At 38.2% G+C, this 21,117-nt stretch overlaps 1 protein-coding gene and 1 long non-coding RNA gene across 6 annotated transcripts in view; one reads left to right on the forward strand and one right to left on the reverse strand.

The window, feature by feature from the left end:
• LRMDA (leucine rich melanocyte differentiation associated) overlaps positions 1 to 21,117 on the forward strand; it is a 1,063,938-nt gene that overhangs the window by 1,020,729 nt on the left and 22,092 nt on the right. The window lies entirely within an intron of this gene.
• Positions 6,344 to 20,800, reverse strand: LOC118022030. Its single transcript, XR_004682367.1, has 3 exons — positions 20,618 to 20,800; positions 12,823 to 12,955; positions 6,344 to 8,886 (listed from the first exon to the last, which is right to left on the reverse strand). It is a non-coding gene; the product is annotated as an uncharacterized LOC118022030 (long non-coding RNA).

Raw genomic sequence — 21,117 nt, forward strand, 5'->3', positions numbered from 1 at the left:
TCCCCTTTCTCCGCATCCCCGCCAACATCTGTCGTTTCCTGACTTCCTATGGAGATGTTAATAATTTTCATTTGATTTGTAAGAAATGTTTGCTACCTTGAGGATAATAACCCCTTGACATAGACGATAAAAAGTAATTTTTGTCTATAATTTGGATTTTACTTTTTTATGGTGTTTTAACATGCAGAGGCCTTTAACTTTTTACAAGGCAAATCTGACAATATTTTGCTTTGTTATTTCTTCCTTTGACTTTATCCATATCCCTAGAGATTGGAGAGCTCCAGTCAATTTCTGTTGTTGGGATTGTAGTTAGTTTTGTTACATTTGACTATCTGGTTAGGATTGCAAATTCATTTTGTCCCTTTAACATTTATTAAACAGCACTTAATTTCCTCACTGATATAAAATGTCAACTGTATCCTAGTCTAAATTTCTTTATAATAGAATCTACTTCTTTGCTTTCTATTTTATATATATCATTAATCTCCTTTCCACTTTTTTCCAGGTTCCACATAATTTAATTATTGTAGCTTTGTTATTTATGGGGTAATGATGAGCTCATCACCCACCCCATTCTGCTGCTTTTTCTTTTTTCCTCCATGTTACTAGATACTTATTTAAAAATTATAAACATTATGCATTATCTTGTATTTCAAAACGATCTCAACTACCCTTTTTGATTAGCTAAGATGAAATGCAGAGTCACCTCCTGAAGTAAAAAACTACAAACTTAACCAATCCTTTTGATATATTATTTTTAATTTCATTTGACCCATGAAAACCTGGGGAGAGCCAAGGTAGGATTCTAAACTAAGAAATACACCTATTCATTTGGAAAGGGGCGGTAGAGAGGAAATAGTTCACTCTGATAGAACCAAAGTTTTAAAAAAAATTGTCTAATGTTATTTATCTGACATTATTTCTCCAAAGCATCTCATCTACTCTAGCCAGACAAGTCTCTTCATTATTCCTGCTTCAGGCCATGCACATTTCAAATTCCCAGCCTTTGTTGAAAATATTCTTTGCCAAGAATATTTTTTTTTTGGTCTCTTTTTTTCTGTGTATTAAGATCCATTTCTTTAAGGAATCTTTTTTTAAGTCCAAACTCTAGCTCATCTAGCATGGAGCTGTCTTTCAATATTCATAGCATTTATAATCTGTTACACAGTTTAAACATTTTAGAACTTTTTCTAATTATAAAAGCAATAAAACAAACTCACAGAACATTTGGTAAAGAGAGAAGACATACTTTGTATAGTTCTAACTACCTGTTATAAATTGTATATACTCCATTACAGTATTTTTAACATGAATGCATAGCTGTAACCCTACTGAACTTACAGTTTTGTAGGCTACTCTAGCATATATTCAAGCTGTTCTATGTTGTCTCATTGTATTTATTATTACCATTTTAATGGCCACCTGGTGTTCTATAGAGTTAATGTACTATTATTTACTTAATCTTTGCTTTACTTTCTGTTCCCTATAACAAAAAGCTCTGCAAAAGTAAAGTGAGATCTTTGTTGTGTAGTTTTCCTCTCCATGGGGAATTATTTCCTTAGAAAAGATATCAAGAATTGGAATTGAGGGGAGGAAAGGTAAGTGCATTTTTAAACTCCTGATATATATTATCAGATGACTTTCATCCATCAATTTAATTTGTGAGAGTTTTGGTACCCCAGCAGCTTTGATTTTACTGGGCTTAAATATTTTACTATTGATTATTTAAGAGAGAGGGGGTGGGGGGAAAAGCATGTTAAACACTTCTGCCCCCAATTCTCTGTGATCATGTATTAGTTAGCTTTAACGTGTTAATTTTGTCTCCCCAAAGAAATTGTAAGGTCCTTGCATGAAAGTAGAGACAGTGACTTTTATTTATTCTTTATGCCTCACAATATATTTTAAAAAGTGTAGCAGGCATAATTTTCTTCAGTATTTGCTCTTAACTGATTGAAGCCTTTATAAAATTCTATTCTGTCCTCAAATTCAAGTTCAGTAATGATAGATGCTTTTGGCCAGCAGTAGATTTTTGCAGTCCTATCTCCAAAAATAAACTTTTACCCTAACCTTACCTACAGAAATTATACTTATCCTTGGAATCAGTGTTATTTGAAATTTTCAGTAAGCATGTATTTTGAATTCTTCTAGAACTTCAGACTTATTTTATTCCAGCTTTTGTCCAATTAATTCATAAGGCACAAGCTGTTTAAACACCACCATTTTCAGGGTTTTCCCATAGAAAGCCCAAACAAAGAACATGGTCTTGGTTCTCCCCACACTGATGTCCTGGGATTCTAGAATGTCCCTTAACTCCAAATGAAAGTCAACTGTGATAAATGTACCCTACTGATAAAAGTTTACACCTATGCTTGTTCCCTGCTTTATCCTAGATCTAGAACAGTGTGGGAGATCTGAGAGACGGTCAATAAATACTTGTTGAATGGTTGAATGAATGCATCTGTGTGCTCAGGTTGAACTAATCAATCACTCTACAAATATTTATTGAGCTCCTCTGAGGTGCAAAGCCAAGTGTACTTATAACTACGAAAATAATAGATAAAGTTGACAGATCCTATACATGGCAGGGGGCTGTCTCTAATGACCTTGAGGTCTCATCCAGTGCAGTTTTCTTCAATTCATGTGCATTCCTTTTGACACTTACATGTCACATCCACAAGCCAAATAAAACTCCTCAAACTGCATCTCTATGATGCATGATGATCCCCCATCCATTTCTCCAAAGGCCCTGAAAAGGAGTTGTGTGCTATGGATTCTTAGTGCTGGTCACTCCTGGGCTGGGACGAGAAGGGCTCCAGATGGAGGCTTTTGTGGAGGGTTCCCTTTTATCCTTGGTTGTAAGCAGCCTGAGCAGTTATGTTATAAATGAGTCATTTACAGCCTTCTCCCCAAGTCCTTTCATGGACTTTGTTACCCAAGGTTACCAGCGTGCCTGGTGCCTTTGATTTTTGTGGGCACCGTAGACCAGAGAAAAGAGTTGTGGCCTTGGGCATCTGCATGTTGGCTTTCACACATCCTGCAAATGGGTACCTGCCAGCCCTCTTCCCCAGATGTCCTTCTGACCATTGATTTTTGCCGCTCACTATTGCAGTTATTAGCCACAGTGAGGCCAGGGCGCTCAGCTCTCCACTTTAATTATTCATCCTTATGAAGAAAAATTTCTCTGGTGTGCTTTATTCTCCTCCTGCCTGCACCTGAGTGCATGTGGACTCCTTCTTCCTCATCTTCCCAAGTGCCTTGTGTGTCGAAGGGCCTTTCACCAGGGTGCTCATTCCGTTTATGCCTTTAATATGCATTTTGTGCTCTGCCAAGGGGGTCAGGAGGGCACGCGGAGAAGCCAGATGGCTTACCTCTTCCCTCAGGAAACACGCCGCTATTTAGCTGGGCACCTTCCCAACTCAAGGCCGGCTGAGATTCCACTGTTTCGGGAAGGGTTGGTTCAAACACCACCGACCGGGAGTACAAATCCAAGTTCCTCGGGCTATGCACTTCTCGACTCCACTGCCACTCTCTGGAGTGCTCTGCCAGAAACGGCATTTTAGGAGCTATTAGAATGGGGGGGGGGGCGGAGATGGGAGAGATGGGGAAAAAGCGACCCCTTTTATTTATTGCCTTTGCTCAGACACACGTTCCCGTTATTTTAATCTGACTGAAATAAGAAACCGTAATCCATGGATGAGAAGACAGTGGACAAACTCAGTTAAACCGTGAGCGCCCTGAGGATGTATGTTTTTCCCCGTTCCCAGTTTTTAATGTTTCTTCCCTGCTGCTGTTTCCCGACTTCAACTTTTGAAAAGCCAAGCAGTTTAACTGGCCAGGCCTGGGGAACTTATTTGTATGCAGCACAAATTTCAGAATCTGTTCTCAGCCTGTGCCGAGTGAAAAATGGCCTGCATTTTCTTGATAGCCCATGTGGTTGTAAAGAATAAATGGCTAATGAATTACAGATGAACATTGACGCAAATTAATCTTCCCGCTGTCCCTGGGTTATATGGCAGCCATTTAAAAGTTTAATCAATACACTAAAGTTGAAAACATGCAGGCACTGCAGTTGTTTGGTTGTAATAAACATCAGAGGGAACCGGGAGGTTTGCACTCAGTCCATGTATCATAATGACAGCTATTTATGTTTAATGGACTAAATATTTTTTATTGGAAGGGAGCAAATGTCAGCTTAACTTTGTGAGCCCCGCATTCAACTTTCCTTTGAGGTTGGTGAAAGACGGCTGACGTGTCATTGGAAATGAAATGTTAAGTTGGGGGTGGGGTGGGGAAGCACGACGGAGACAAAGCGAGGATAAGGAGTCGTTGGGAGACATGATGCGGGGCTAACATTCTGCAGCAATTCATTAACGAAAACGTAAACTCTGATATTTCTAATGTTGCTGTAAAATGGTTTACGAGGAACAACTCTAATGGTTATTAGGGAGAACAAGTGCCCCGATCTGCCAGATATCCCCTTCAGTACGGGCTTTTGTTTGAAAACTCTTTACCAGGTCATATTTGCTGGAGATGTATAATTAGTCCTTTTTCTTAATGGGAGAAGTGGGGGAGAAATGGCATGATGACTCTCAGCCCTTGTGTTCCATAGATCTTTCCATCTGAATGGTGTCCAACGACTTTAAATAACCATGTGCTCTTTTTGGAATACTTATATCTTAATTACTTTTCAAGTCGATATTTTGTAGCACTGCTGAGTCGGGTAGGACCACATTGGCTAAAAGGGAATGGCCTCTGCCAGGAGTGGTGCCATCTCTCTGGACAGAAACAGGCTGAAATAAAAGGAGAGAAATAGCTTTGTCTGAACAACAACAAAAAAATAGAGACACAGTTCAGCTTTGCATTTTCTTTTTTTGTTTTCCCTTCAAAATAAAACAGAAAAAGTATGCTATCCCTGTGGAACATGGGGTCTTGGAAAATGGCATACACTTGATTAAAATAATTAGAAACGTTTTACACAATGGGAGCGCATGTTTTTAATATACCTTTTGCAACCAGTTGTCTCAGGTTCTCTTCGGTGTCTAAGCCTTCTGAAAAGTCCTCACTTTGTTTTTCCCCCTATTTATTTATTTATTTATTTATTTATTTATTTATTTATTTATTTATTTATTTATTTTTGATGTAGTGTTTTAAATGCCAGAGTGTTGAGGAAAACAGTTTAACACCTATTGAGGTGGGGCTGCAGGATGAGGAAAAGGGGCGAGGGGTAAGATAATTAGCTATCTGATATTTGGACCTGTAAAAATATAGAACAACATCTGCTTATACACTAAATTTGTTTTAAATCACAAGAATTTGTGTTCTAATGGGGCCTGAGATTCAGAAGAAATCACCTTTAGGTTAGTCAACCAAACTGATGGATTCTCTGGTCCTCTGTCCTCTCTTAAGCGAAATGGGGAGACACCTTTTGTTCTGAAATCCAGAGGGTCACCGTCTGCTAACTGTGAAGACGTCCCACCCGTGACTTCTCATGCCACACTCCCCCTGCAGTCCCTGGACCCTTCTTTATTTTTTTTTCCAAATTCTTCTCACTCTCTTAGGTGATTGCTTGATCGATTTGTCTATTTGTACATTCTGTTTTCCCCATGTTAATATCAGGTCTATGGTAGGGGGCAGGTGGATGGAAAGTAGGGAGGCAGGAAAACAATTTTCTTCTTTGCTCCTAGAATCCCAGGGCCTGGCCCACAGTAGGTTCTTACAAATAGCAGTTAAGTCAATTTCAGACTATTATTTCTGATTGTCTTTAATAATCATCATTATAACCATTTTGGGGGTTCACCTATTATGATTTCTAGACACTGTGATAGTTGTTTTACAGATAATACATGATCTTAGCTCTAACCCAAGATAGTATGAGTTATCTCCATTTTACAGAGGCAAAAACTGAGGTCTCAGGCATTTAAGGTAATTATTCATGGTCACTATTAGTGTAGCAATTCCAGAATTTGAATCTGGCCTGTCTCTCTTCCACTTATACAATACTCCTGTGTTCTGTAGGGCCTTGTGTTCTCACTGGTGATTAAAATGTGGCTAAGTTACCCCAAGTTTTTATTCTAGTCTACAACCAGCCAGCTCTCCAACTGACTGCTAATGGGCAGAAGGATTCATGCTTTCTCACCTGAACCTCACATCCTGAGGCATAACTATGAAGAATGTTGAACCATTAAGTCTAAAAAAGTAGCTGTTGGTCATTTGGTGATGGGCAGTGTGACCCTCAGATACGTGTGTTCCATCATCTGAGGAAATACAAGTGACTCTGGCAAATGGTGAGGAAAGTGCGTCAGATAAACGTATGTTCAGCTACAAATGACAGAAACCCAATAAATAGTGACCTAAACATGTGTTTATTTTTCTCACGTAAAAGTAAGGATGGAAGTAGACAATCCAGGACTGTTACAGTGGTTAAAAGAGAGGTCAGTAAGCACCCAGGCTCTTTCTTTCTATTCCACTGTCCTTAGCATGAGGATTTCATCTTCATGTTCTCAGAATGACTGCTATTCCTCTTGGCATCATTTCAGCTCACCGGGCAGGATGAAGAGGGAAGGTCTTTTCCTTGCAAGGCATTCACTTTTTATTTGTAGATGGACAGTTTTCTAAAGACATCTGCCTATTTCTCATTTGCCAGACCATGTCATTGGGAGGCTGGAAAATCAAGTATTTTAGTGTTCATGCTCTTATAGTACAGGAAGATAGGATAAAAGGGAGCCAATGCACAGTGTCTACTATGTAAGAGAAATCTCATTTTTTGTGTTCTTACAGAAAGACTTGAAATTTTGCTAGATGCCACATACACAGCAACTTATACCATCTTTATAAGGACCTTATTACAGAAGAGTGTTTATTCCCATTTCACTAGGAAGGGGTGGAGCTGGAATTTGAAAACCACATTTGTCTGATTCCATTCTGGGCCTTTTCTCTACTGCCATGTTTCTTTAGCTGCCATTTTGATTTCATAGTGAAGGATGGTAGGATTACTCCTAATTGTTCCAGCTTATGATATCTTCTGAACATGTTGTCTTCTGAATTCACTTGACACATTGGGTCTACCTCTTTGATCATTAAGCATGCACTGACATGTGCCATTTTTGAGCCTTTTGTATGCAACAATGGAAAGTTCTGTACAAAGTGGTTAAGAAGGTAGGCTCTGAAGTCTTTCTAGATTCAAATCCTGGCTCCATCAGTTACTACTTGTGTAAGCTCAGACAAATTACATAATCTCTCTGCTTCAGTTTCCTTACCTGTAAAATGAAAATAATAGTAGTGCCTATAGCATGCATATTTTGAAAGGAGTAAGTGCTTAGAACAGTGTCTGGCCCTCAGTAAGTATTGGTTATTCCTATCACCGTTATTATCCACATTTACTCTGTTTCATTTTGTCTACACAAACAGATTGAACTTTGGAAGACCAGGACCATGTTTATTTTCCCCTCTTGATATCCCCAAAAGTTTCCATGCACATTGGAGAATCTGAATAAAAATTCATTCTAGAATTACACTGCGTAGGTTGAAATCCTTGTTCCATTGATTTAACATCTCTCTGTCTCAGCTTCTAAATGCTAAAATGGGGAGGTTAATACTAACTACCTCACAGGGTTATTATGAAGTTTTAATGAAATAATGCACTTAAAGTTTTAGAACAGTGTGTAATAAATAGAAAAAGTTTGGTGTTAGATGTAACTATTATAGTCCTCCGTGGGATCATCAGTATTCAAACACTAAAACTCCATGGTATATAATCTAATTGGTAATAATTCCAAAAGCAATTTTTCTCAGGCCATCTCAGATACAAGGTTATTAAAAATAACCACATCTTTTGGTGAAGCCATATTGAGTTTATCCTGTGATCCAGGATGTACGGTAGATGTTGGAGACACAAAGGTGCATAAAACACTGTAGGAAACACAAGTGGTGGTGGGCATGAAGAGTGTTCACTCTCAGTAATAATCAAGTGCTCAAAAAGTAAAACAATCCTAGAACATAATTTCTTCACTAGCTAGGATGATCACATAACCATGCTTGGTACTATTGAGTGGATTGGATGTATACTGATCTGTTTTAGAAAAGCATTTTGGCCCTGTGCATTGAGGCTAGAAAATATTTAAATCCTTTGACCTAATAATGATACACTTAGGAATCTGTCCAAAGGAAAGAATCTGAAATGCATAAACAAAGTAACTTTATACATTCACATGATCACCGTAGTAATATTTATGACATCAAAATACAGAAAATAGTCAATATCCAACTAGGTAGGAATGCAAAATAAATTATAGCAAATTCACAGAATTTGCAATATTATGTAGAATTTAAAAGATGTTTAAGATAATTTTTAATATGGCAGGCAAATATTTCTGCAATAAAACAAATGAAGAAAGATATATATGAGCTCATCCATGCTTATGATATAGGAATAGAAAAATGACTGGAAGGCAAAACATCAAAATGTCAACTGCATTTAGCCCTGGGCAGTGAAATTATGCATGATTATTTTTCTTCGCACTTTATTTTTTTTACAGTGAGGATGTAGATATAAGAAATACCTTAAAAACTAACCTCAAACAATAATATAGTGTTTAGGCAAATAGTTCTAGAAGGAAAAGTAGTGATAGTACAGAAAAGGGTTTGCATAAGTTAGGAATTGTGTTCAGCTGCAACTAACAAACATCCCAAATAGCAATGACTTTAACAAGATTCTTTCATATAACATGAACCCTAGATATAGGCAGTCTATAGCAGGTGTGACTCCATTGGGAGCCCAAGATTCTTTTATTTTTGTTCTAACTTCCAAAAGACCAGCTTCCATCTTCAAGTTTGATTTATAGTCACAATATTGTTGCTGTAGCACCAGCCCTTATTTCCATGTTTCAACTAGCAGGAAGAAAGAAAAGCCAAGGTTATAATGATATTCCCTCAAGCAAAGAGATTATATTTTAACAAGTTGTCCCAGGAGCCCTTCATAACATCCCCTTTTATTTTATGGCCACCATCAATGAGCACACTGCCATGCTCAATAGCTTAGCGTGTCTGTGTGTAAGATAAAAGGGGAATATGGATACTGGCATTCAACCTTGCTTCCCGATTTTAATTCCAATTCTGCCACTCAATAGCAGGTTGATTTTAATGAAGTCTAGCACATTAGTGGCACCAAGGAAGCCTCAGAAACCTAATTCTATTCTAGCCCTTCCTTGATTTTCTCTTGCAGGGAGACTACATCCCATTTGAACAGGTATTTTTAGTAGCATGCCAAGTGTTTGGGAGGCTTTGTCACCTCACATGGAAAACAGGGCACTCATTTCTGAGACTACCCCTGGTATAGTAGTTTGGGGATGAGAAGAGATGAGAAGACTTGATCCAATAGGTTTGACTTTGTTGGTTGGATTTTCATTAGTTTTGAAAAAGAAGGTCTTTGAAGCCAAGCATAAGGGCTGACTGGCAAAGAGAGGTAAATAGATAGTTTCCAGGAAGATCAGGAGCATCTACCACCTGCCTTCCTTTGAGCTCTTCTCTTGGCCCACTAATAGGAGAGGTGCATGGAGGAGGTCTATATGTGTCAATTGACAGGCTCCCCAAAAGAGAAGACAAGGACTGGGCCATTTAAAGCTCCCAAGAGACTCATTTCCAACTTGAATACAGGAAAAATGTCAGAGCAACTGAATTTTGTTTTTTTTTTTAAATTTTTTTATTGTTATGTTAATCCCCATACATTACATCATTAGTTTTAGATGTAGTGTTCCATGATTCATTGTTTGTGCATAGCACCCAGTGCTCCATGCAGAACACGCCCTCCTCAATACCCACCACCAGGCTAACCCATCCTCCCACCCCCCTCCCCTCTAGAACCCTGTTTGTTTTTGAGTCCATCATCTCTCATGGTTCGTCTACCCCTCCGATTTCCCCCCCTTCTGAATTTTGTTCTTTTTAGGACTGTTCTTTCTTGCAGTGGATCAGAACCATCAAGTCAAATCATATATTGTGATAGATTTAAGCATTGAGGGATGCTGGGGGAGAGAGAGAGAGAGAATGAGCACTATGGGCATGGATTTTCATGAACTGCATTGTAAACTAACTTAGTGGGCTCCAAGGAGAACACAAACATGACACCAAGGACTCATAGACTTGAATTTTGTTTATATCCATTTTATAGGCAATTTGTAGAAGAAAGAAAGGGCAAAAATAATACTAGTCATCTCATTGGGTTGTTTAGAGGATCAAGTGATCAGACAATCATGTGAAATGTACATCAGAGTGCCTACACCCAGAAGCTCAATAAACTCAGCTATGATGATGATAGTGGAGGATGAGGAGGAAAAAAGAGAAGGAGGGGGGCAAGAAATCTGCTGATGTGTTGCTCCATAAAATGTCTTTCCGTTGAAAATTTGCATTAACAAGGAGGAAGCTTTATATTTATAACTGGAAAATTAATTTTGAAAATTTTGTCATGAGATGAAACCCAAAACTTTTTGATAAAGCCTGGAGTCACAGAAATACTGCTCATTTGCATTCTTCTTTGGTTCATCATTCCCTAAAATGATCTTTGTGATAATGGAAGAAGCACTGAATCAGAAGAACTGAAAGCCAACCATAGCTTCTTCCTATAATAATTTTATCTTTTTGAATGCATTTTATTAATCTTTCTAAATCTTATTTGCTTCATCTGTGGACTGGGGGTAATATAACCTATCTGTTAATGCTAGGGATTAAATGAATGATGAATTTAAAGCACCCAGTACAGTGTCTTGCACATAGAATGAATGAGTATCTGATGCTGTGAAGGGCTATGGATGTGCCATGTTTCTGGGGGACAATCTGCCTCCATCTCCAGGGACATGCCTGATGCAGAAGATAATTCTACCAAAAGAAAACTCAAAACAGAGAACTTTTATTATGTTAATGGTTAGATGGCCTAAGGACTTATTATGTTCAGGGGCAGAAATTTTGTTATGTCTTTTCCTGTTAATGTTAGAAAGAAAATCCTCACCCCATTAGAGTCACTCATTGTAGTGTTGCTCAACATGTCCCAAGCCCTTCCTGCCCTTGAGAATCTTCCCAGCCTCTATGCTGTAGCTGTCAGGGACTGTAACTGCCTTTAACGTCCAAGAGTGATTGGTAGATATCATGCCGCATGGTCCCTAGAATACATGGGCATAGGTCATTTCAGATGGGAAGATGAGACATGTGAATTGAATTGCAGAAGTGAGAGTGGATATCCCATCTTGTTCCTAATGGAGGGAAAGCACTCAGTCTTACCATTTTCAGTATGATGTTAGCTGTGGTTTCTGTAGGTGACCTTTATAAGATTGAGGAACTCCCCTTTTATTCTTGTGTTTTTGAAAGGTCTTATCATGAAGGAATTTTGAATTTTGTCATTTTTTTCTGCATCAGGTGAGATGATTATATTTTTCTCAATCTGTTGATGTGGTATATTAAATTTATTTTTAAATATTGAACCAACCTTGCATTTCTAGGATAAACCCTACTCAGTCATGATGTACTATACTTGTTATGTACTGCTGGATCCAATCTTCTAATACTTTATTACAGATTTTTGCTTGCATGTACACGAGGAATATTGTTCTGTGGTTTTCTTTCCTTGTAATATAGTTACCTAGTTTTGGTATCAGTATAATGCTGGAAGCAATAAAATAAATTGGAAAGTGTTCCCACCTTCTCAATATTTTGGAAAAGTTTGTGGAGAATTGATATTATTCTTTGGTAAATCCTTGGTTGAATTTGCCATTAAAGCCATTTGCACTTGGAGTTATCTTCATAGGTTGATATTAAACTATAAATTTGATTTCTTTAAGAGACATGTGGTTCTTTGGGTTTTTCATTTCTTCTTTAGTGCCTCAGCTTTTTTATAGAAGACAAGTTGCACACCCATTAAGCCTCTACTTTTAATAATTGTGGCTATCAGATAATCATTGTGTTATTTACGGCTTAATTACGAATTCTGCTCATGATCTCCTAGGCCTTCTGTTTGGTAAACAGAGAAAGTCTGGCTCACTTGCTCAATGCATTCATACATGCATTCACTCATTTAGCAAACATTTTAACTACATTTTAAATTCCAAGACCCATGGTAGAGAATCCATAGATTCAAAGATGAATAAAGCAGTGTCCCTGAGTTCAAGTAAATTACATTTAAGTGGGAATAATAATGACCTGATGGGCTATGATACAGTGGGGTGTGTGTAATCATTGTGTAATGAATGGTGCACAGGGAGAACAAACAAGGAGCCACTAATTCTGCCTAAGGGAAATCAGTGGAGGCTTCCAAGAAGAAATGCCATTTGAACTTGGTCTTGAAAGATAAGAAGAATTTTATGTGGCAGAATGGAGTCCTACACGTGAAATGCCATGGGATGTTTGGGGAAAAGTCATCTCAGATTTTCTGAGGGTAGGAACATTTATTAACAGAAATTAATTGTTTGGATCAGGGCAGTGAAAATCTGAATGGTCAATGAAAAAAGTTAAATTGCTTTAATTATCGCAATTCTTCTATTTAGGTGTTCTTAAAATACAGCTGGTATGCCTGATCTAATATCACTGCAGAGTGGACTTCAGTTGAATTGTTGCTCCATGATGACTCTCAGATCTTTAGATCCTATTTTTATTTAAATTCTTATTTTCATGGTTGTAATAGTAAATACACATTTTCTTCAAGGAAGATGTGGTCATTGAAATAGATCTTAATTTGAGTGCTGACATTTCAGTAATGAAAGAAGAAAAACAAGATCCTGTGTAGATAGAAGGGGAGAGGGAGGGAGAGGTGAAGGGGACAAAGGAGGGAGGGAATACAAATACCTGTAAAGTGTGGACGTTGTAGAATTTCTCCCAAAGTCAGTTGATTGCGACTGTTCACAATTTTACCTTCAGTACATTGATCATGTCAGGTCAACTTAAGCTGCTCTATCCAAATTCATCTGGATTCATTGGCCTTTGAATATATCATGAAAAACAATTTCTTTGTATAAATTTGATGAGGAACACCTCTTCCTCACTGAGGTTAACTACATCTAGATTGCCATACAAGACCCAAGTTCACATGTGTTATTGCAGTTAATGTTGGTTGTGTTGCCTTTATAGAACCATGTTGGCCTCTGGGAACACCTCACTGTCACCCAGGAGCTTGCAAATTCATTGCTTTAATTAATTAATGGAGGCTCTTTGGAAGTTAGGGTCCCTTGTTTTTAATTTTCAGCTAAAGGCACCTACAGATTTCCATTTAAAAAATAGATGCTGTCTACTTGATTTGCTTATTACTCTTTGCTACTAAAATATAGCTATAATGGCTCTGTGGAATTGTCAGTTATTTAAGTATTCATGGGTATTTAGGTAAAGCCTGGATGGTTTGGAATTATTCTGACATAACTAAATGTGTCATAAAAATATTTGCTCCAAGAGTATGCTATAAATGCATATGCCCAGTTCAGGGAACAAAATATAACTTTAGGTTTTAAAACAAATTATTAGTATATATTTATTGCCCACTCCATGCTGAGCACAGAGCTAGGCACCCAAGAGACTGTAGTAAACAGATCAGACTTTCTGCTCTCATGGGGCTTGGGTTAGTGGATGTTCGTTCATTCATTAACCTATGAATACATCCTGAAATGCCTTTTATGCGCCAGGCACTGTGATAGTACTGTGCTTTGCTATACAGGTGAAACATCAGTATGGTATTGTGCCTGGTACTTAGCCCAGAACAAGTATTTAACTGACTGTAAAATTACCCTTTCTCTTCTCTTTACCATATTACAATATTCCACATTAAGTAAGAATGTGTAAGGAAAAAACACATTTTGGTCATAATAGCAGAGATCGCTTTTTCTCAATAAAATACACATTTTCTTCCCCTTTTGGGACCACAAAGGTGGACTTCAACTCCGTCTCCCTTGAAGTTAGATGTGGTTAGATGAATGTGGTTTAGCTGAAGAGATGTTAATGGAAGAGATGTGTCTCATTCCACAACCAAGCCTTTTGAGGAGTGGCTCTGCCTCCTTCACTTTTCCCAATGGCAGGACTTACAGGAGATGGCAGAACCACAGCAATCACATAGAGGAGGCTCCCTGCATTGGACATTTGGGTAAGGGAGACATAGACTTCCGTTGTGTTAGGTCACTGAAATTATGGAGCTTGTTTGTTATAGCAGCTTGCATAATCCTCACTAATATAGTAGTGGGACAGTTATAAGATGCCTCGTTATTATAAGAATTACGACAATCATCACAAGATATGCTATCATTTGGCAATGACAATAAATGCTATTCAGTAGGTGGAGTTCCTTATAGTCAGGTGATGAGGGAGTACATAGGCAAGGATTATTACTCCTATTTTAGACATGAAAATCAAGGCTCAAATAATTCACGTGACCTGCCAAAATTCACAAGCCTGGAATATAGAACAATTAGTACTAGCACCAAGGTATCCTATTTCTTAGTTCAAACTTCTTACTCTTTACCACCTTCATTATATTTATATCTGAAAGTATTAGTTGGCCTTAAATTTTGTCTACTTATTGCCTTCCTTCCCCCACTGGGTTGTAGTGTCCATGAGCTGAGACCTTCTCCCCTTACCATATCATCATCTGTAAGAGCACTGACAGGCACATAGTAGGACCTCAGGAAATAGCTATGTAATGAAAGAAGGCATGACTAATAACTGAGTAAATAAGTACTTTGCTAGTCAGGCATGTTGTGATGCAAATTAAACATGACCTTATACATTTTTGTGAAGGAAAGATAGAAGGAAGGAATGAAAGGATGGAGTGTAGGGGCACCTGGGTGGCTCAGTCAGTTAAGTGTCTGCCTTTGGCTCAGGTCATGATCTCAGGGTCCCAGAACTGAGTCCCGTGTCGGGCTCCCTGCTCAGCTGGGAGTCTCCTTCTCCCTCTCCCGCTGCCCCTCGCCACCTCCACTTGTGCGTGTGCATGCTCTCTCTCTAATAAATAAATAAAATCTTAAAAATAAAAGATGGATTGTATATATGGATTGTGTGTGTCCGTGTCCATGTGTGTATGTCCGTGTGTGTGTGTGTGTGTGTGTGTGTGTTTAGAAAGAGGAAGGCACAGAGTGATGGGATTGCCGTAGCAGGGACTGATAATTTTTCACTCTCAATTATTCTGTTTTGAATAGCAAAGTGCTGTTTGTGGAAAACATTTTGACCTGAAAGGATCTCAATCAGTGCTAACCAAAAGGCTTAAATAGGTCACCTGATGGAATCCAGAGAAGAGAAGGCAAAGAAAGTTAACACAGATTTGGAGATTATTCTCGGGGTCATTACCGTACACTTACAAAGATCATATGCCAAGATAAACAAGCAATCTCCTCCAAAATTATTACTGTGAAAATTTTCAGGCCTATAGGAAAGTCAAAAGAATAGTACATTGAACACACATATATTCTTTACCTAAATTCACTGTTAATATTTTGCCACATTTGCTCTCTCTCTCTGTATGTCTATGAGTCTGCATGTGTCTACACACATTTTTTATGAGACATTTAAATAAATTGCAGACACCATCACACTTCAGCCCTAAATAGTTCGGCATGAATATCCTAAGATAAGGACTGTTTCTTACAAAACAACAAAATACTAAGAATATTAACATTAATTCGGGGTGCCTGGGTGGCTCAGTTGGTCAAGCAGCTTCCTTCAGCTCTCAGGTCATGATCCCAGGGTCCTGGGATCAAGCCTGGTGTCAGGCTTCCCGCTCCGTGGGGAGCCTGCTTCTCCCTCTCTCTCTGCTGCTCCCCCTGTTTGCGCTAGCTCTCTATCAAATAAATACATAAAATCTTAAAAAAAAAATAACTCAAACCATTGTCTACTATACAGTCCATAGTTAAATTTCCTCAATCTTTCCAATGATGTCTCTTATAACTTTCATTTTAATCTAATATCCAACCAAAGTTTGCATTTGGTTGTCAAGGCTTTTATTTCTTTTTTAATCCAGTGCAGGAGTTCTCAAGGGTGACCCCCCTGACCAGCAGCATCAGGATCACTAGAGAAATTGTCAGAACTTGCAATGCTGGAGCCCCACTCCAGACCCACTAAAAGAGAAACTCTGGGGGCTGACCCAGTAATCTTTGTTGTTAACAAGTGCTCCAGGTGATTCTCATATATGCTGGGGCACACCTCCCAACTTTCCTGCTTTTCATGACATTTAGGTTTCTGGTTTTTTGTTTTTTTCAAAAGCCCAAGTCAGTGTCATTGTAGAATTTCCCATATTCCAGATTTTTCTGGTTGCTCACTCATAAATTGATTCAGGTTTAACATTTTGCCAAATGTTGGTGATATTGGGTCTATTTCATCATGTTGAGAGGCACATCATATTTAATGATCCCTTTCGTAGTAATGCTGGTTGATCATTTGGTTAATGTGGTTACTGCCATATTGATCCACTCTAAAGGTATATGTTCCCCTTTATAATTAATAAGTAACCTAAACAGTGGCAATCTAAGGCTGTGTGAATATTTTCTTCTCCAATAAACTTTCACCCAATACTTGTAGCATCTGTTGATAATACTTGCTGGAATTACTACATTAGAATATGGTGATTTTTCCAATTTTGGAAATTAATTAGCAGGCATTCATTAAATAAGAGCTTTTTCTCTTATATTTATTTATGTACTGAAGTATCATTATTAACTCATAGCTTTCTTCTCAATTCAATGTGTCAAATTAATTACTCTCATAATTCATTTTGATATCAAATAGTGCCAAATTTGGCTAGAGAGAGGATCTTCAAGCCACCTTCTGCGTTCATGACCTGCTTTCCGGCACAAGATGTTTCAGACACTTTGTATATTTCCTGCCCACATCCTGGTTATTTTAGATGGCAGTATTTTGGGGGGAATCAGTTTCTAGGTGCCAGTTGTCTGACACACATTCATACATATGTGAGTTTTAATCATTTCTTATATTCCCTCCAATTTAGATTTGCAGTTTTCATTACCATCATCGTCACCATCATCACTTTCCGTATTTAGTTTTCTAGGGCTGCCATAACAAATTACTCAGACTGAATGGCTGAAATAACACCAATTCATTATCCTTTAGTTCTGTGGGTCAGAAGTCTAACATGGCTCTTCAATGAGCTAAAATCAAGGTGTTGGTAGGATTGTGTTCCTTTCTGGAGACTCACAGGGAAGCATCCATTTCCTTGCCTTCTCCAGCTCTGGAGGCACCCCCACCCCCATTCCTTGGCTCCAGGTCCCTTCTCCCACCTTCACAGTGGGGACGTTTCATCTCTCTGATCCTTGTCACATCTCCCATTGTGACCACAGTCTTTAGAGCTTCTTGCCTTTTTAAGGACTTGTGGGATTAGGTAGAGCCCAGACAGTTCAGAATAATGTCTCCAACCTAAAGTCCATACCCTTTATCACTTCAGCAAAGTTCCTTTTATCAAGTGAAATATTATAGTACAGTTTCCAGAAGTCAGAGTGTGGATGGACATCTTGAGGACCATTATTCTGCCTACCACATCTTCCCTCATTCTTTGTTTTCCCTTCTCTCACAGTGAACTACTAACTCCCAATACTTCAGTGTATGTACATGTTTTCTTTACCCTACAATACACACAAAATAATATGAGAATTATAATGGCAGTAAAACTAACATCAATAAGCTTACTAAGTAAAGCTCAAGATTTCTTTGCTTGTATTTTTTTTCCTCAGAATATATCTCACTCAGGTGTGCAGTTGAAGTATGGTGTTCCAAAATTACTTGATTTTCTGTTCTTGTGTCATTATGTTATTGATTTGATATGCAGTTAGGTTCATTTTTTTCTCCAGGTGTATTTGGTTTTAGGGTTTGCTTTTTCCATCCTTTTGTATTCACTTTTGAATATGTGAAATATATGAATATAAAGAGATATATTCAGAGAAGTCTGAGCTCCATCCCGATGCCCGCCACCCTATTTTCACTTACCCACTACACATAGTCATTCTTACTAGTCTATGGTTTATCCCTCCCATATTTCTTTTTGTAAAACATAGATGAAGAGGTGTGTTTATTTTTTTAATCTTATTTTTACTTCTTTCTTACCCAAAAGTAACTGAGTTTATGTACTTTTTGGTTCCTTGCATTTTTACTTAGCACTATGTCCTGCATCTACATCCATATCTCTCCATATCTATGTAATATATATATGCAGTATATATACACACACACACCTGTATCAACATTTTTATCTCTATATATCTGTATGCCTATGTCTACATCTATACTCTGTCTATAGCTGGATCTCTGTATATCTATATACCTACATTTATACCTATATTTCTATCATCTCTATATATCTATACGTACATTTACATCTCTCCAGCAGTATATCCTGGGATTCACTGTATATCAGGTGATCATGGAAATCGTGAGAGGAGTAATACGTTTTTAAATATGCCTTCTGTATTGTCTAACTTATTAACAACAAATATTATATCTGTGGCTTAAGTAAAAAGGGAAATACATATAGAGAAAATGGCTTTTTTATGCTTTCTGCTACCCCATCACTCCGCAAGGTAGAGCTAATCTTTTTTCTATGTTTGCATAACATTTTGTACATAATATTATTATAGCAAATTTTATTGCAGTTATTTTTATTTGACAAGTCATCTGCCTTACTGGCCTGTCAGTTCCGCAAATGTAAAAAGAGTCTCTCCCTTTCTTTTCTTCTTAATTTTGGGTATCATGGATTGTTCCTGGCACATAGTGTTTCCCCACTTACTTGTTTTGCCTGAAATTTCATTAAAGGTTCATTCAGTTCATCTAGTTTTTAATGTGTCTGTTTTTAAAATTAAAATATTTTATCGAAGTTATGAAACTCTGTTAATAGCCTCATGTGAATTAGTGATCAGAAAACTAGTTGATTCTTAGAAAAGGTGTGGAGGGACATGCATCTGAAAGAAGACAGTTATATATATATTTAAAGATTTTATTTATTTATTTGACAGAGAGAAAGAGAGCACAAGCAAGGGGAGTGGCAGGCAGAGGGAGAAGCAGACTCTCACTGGGCAGGGAGCCCGATGCGAGACTCGATCCCAGGACCCTGAGATCATGACCTGAGCCGAAGGCAGATGCTTAACTGACTGAGCCACCCAGGTGTGCCAGGACAGTTATATTTTAACTCTAGAGTTGAAACCCCAAGAAAGGGGAGAGGGAGTATGAGGGTCATAGATATTCTAGGAGGAAAGGGGACAAACCAAGGAAAGGAAGAGAGGGACATGGAAAGAGAAAGATCTCTATCTTTGTGTCAACCATATGAGCTATGCACAGCATAGAAAATATACTTAGATGATAATAGCGATTATATTATTAGAACAGACGTAAGAAGTGTTTTCTCCAGACACTAAGAAACCAAGGTCCGGAACAATTGAACAAGTTGCACAGGACACATACTATAGACCTGGAGCTAGAACCTGATCTTTGGACTCCTCCACATTTCCCAGAGTTGATATGACCTTTCTTGTGCTTCTAAAAGGGGCACATCTGAAATCAGCCACACTGCCCTGAGGATGGAGAGGGCCCAAGCCTTCTCTCCTTTTAGAGCTCTTTGAAGTTGGGCTACTAACCTCAGGACTGAAACACACATCTCTGTCTTTCTTGACCTCCTTTAGTGAAGTCAGCTATATTTGTGGAGGTGCATTGTTCAGCCTCAGAGCATCGTTTAAATTTAAAATCAATAAAGAAAAGTGAACCAGTAAGAGGCACAGACTGATTAAGTGCTGTCTGTATGAAGAGGTTTATCCTCTGCCACATTTCTGTTGAAATCCTAAGAAATGTGAAGAGGATGGAGCAAAGTGAAAACAGATTAAAAATTATGTCAGATACCAAAATGCAGTAAGGCAACTGCTTCTTTGGCAGGCAATTGAGAATTGGCAACTTTGAGCTCTGATCCAGCGTAATGATGTCAACATATTCACACCCACATACACACCATGTGCGCATATAACACAGTCATACTCGAGATGCACACAGACAAAAGTAAGACATACAACATATATAACATGATTTACTACAAGACCCACAGCACGCATAAAACAGTGCACACACAGGCACCCATGTGTAACACATACACACAAAACACAACACACACTTGTGCAGGCACATACATACACACTCATGAATTTGTTCTTGACTGGTAGTATGAAGATGTAACTCTTCCATCTGCCAACTTATCCCACATTTTTTTTTTTGATGAAAAAATAGCAGTAGAGAGGAGAAAATCTCATCATCAGAAAATTCAGTGGAAAAAAAAATTCCCAAGACATTGTCATGTATTACTGGTTATTTCTGGTGGTTAAGAGAATTATTTGAAAACAAAGAAGCCTTTCACAAAGCCTCTAAAATACAAAAGATTTAATAACATTTACATCTGTGTATCAGCCATGTCTGTAATGCAAGTCATGAATAACACATAAACCAGAGCACGGAAAGAACAGAAGTGCTCACACATCATTTAAAATCCAACCCACCCCATCGTCAGTGGAATCAAATACACAGCAGGAGCAGTTCCAGTTGATACACACACAATATAGTCATTGAAAATGAAAACATATTAATTATGTTCCGTAAGGTTAGAGAAATGGCAGGATTCACTAACCTGTTCGATTTCTCTGTTGAAATTCTGTACCAAAAAGTACATCACGATTTGCTTTCTTATTTTTCTTAAGAAATTACAGAGCAAGCGCTTGTATGCATTTGTCTTGTTTTACTGTTCATGTACATCTGCACTTGGGGCTCAGTCCTGCTTCCTTGCTGTGCTGAAAATGGGGAAAGTTGGCTTAAGAAGATGGGTCCTTGTTGCAAGTGAGTGACTTGCAATAAAGGAATTCATTGTTGAGCAATGATATTTTCAAGCGCCGATATGTGCCCAACTCCCAAGTGGCATATGTGGAAATCCACACCGCTAGGAGAATAGTTGTATGTTACCAAAACCTAGAGCTCACGTAGCAACACGTTTGATCAAGAAACACAGCGAAATCCTTCCTTGTTCTGATTCAAATAACTCTCTGAGGCCCAAATTTGGAATTGTGCTTTTCTGGATCAGTTCGTTTGGCTCCTATGAATTTCCAGGGATCTCCTAGGCTCTCCATATATGCT

Source organism: Mirounga leonina, unplaced genomic scaffold (genome assembly GCF_011800145.1).
Source record: "Mirounga leonina isolate KUSES-001 unplaced genomic scaffold, KU_Mleo_1.0 Mir_114, whole genome shotgun sequence".
Taxonomy (NCBI): Eukaryota; Metazoa; Chordata; class Mammalia; order Carnivora; family Phocidae; genus Mirounga; species Mirounga leonina.